At 28.0% G+C, this 657-nt stretch overlaps 1 non-coding gene across 1 annotated transcript; it reads right to left on the bottom strand.

Moving 5' to 3' along the window:
- Positions 1-370: 370 nt before the first annotated feature.
- Trnaa-cgc (transfer RNA alanine (anticodon CGC)) lies at positions 371-442 on the bottom strand. Its single transcript has one exon. It is a non-coding gene; the product is annotated as a tRNA-Ala (tRNA).
- Positions 443-657: the final 215 nt, after the last annotated feature.

The following is a 657-nucleotide window of genomic DNA, read 5'->3' as shown; positions in this document are numbered from 1 at the left end:
ATTATGACTGTATTTAATTTTAAACACGGCACGTTTATTTTGGTACTAAAACTAATTTGTATAAACCTAAACCTTCTACGTAATTAAATATAATTGCAATTTGGATTACATAGTATTATAATATTCATATATAACTGTACTGGTACTTGGTATATAGTTTTATAACTTAATGTAATTTACGCGATTATATTAGAACAACTATTTCATATTTTCAATTATTTTTTAGATACGTCCTGCAAAAATAAGTCGTTTTCTGCTCGCAATTTGACTATTTTTGGTGATCATTGTACAAGTCAGAATTTGTACAAAAATATCCAGACGCAAATTAAAAATGTATGGTATTATAAAAAGATGAGGAAAGTTAAATGTATGGAGGTGCTGGGATTTGAACCCAGGACTTTCAGCATGCGAAGCAGACACTCTACCGCTGAGTTACACCCCCTCTAGCAAATATCTTCCAAAATAGAATCGTTATCAACCAAATAGAAGAAAAAAAAGAGATATAAGTGAATTTTAGTTGTCAATTATGGTAAAGATTAATTTAAATTGTAAAATATTGGTAAGACTTATTTTATTCCTACTAAATAATCTGCATTGAAATAAGCCTTGCGATAGGAAAGTGTCTATCGTATATAATTTAATTCTATATTATGAAAT

The sequence above is a fragment of the Nymphalis io genome, chromosome 20 (assembly GCF_905147045.1).
Source record: "Nymphalis io chromosome 20, ilAglIoxx1.1, whole genome shotgun sequence".
NCBI lineage: Eukaryota > Metazoa > Arthropoda > Insecta > Lepidoptera > Nymphalidae > Nymphalis > Nymphalis io.
This window is presented reverse-complemented; position numbering and strand designations above follow the sequence as displayed.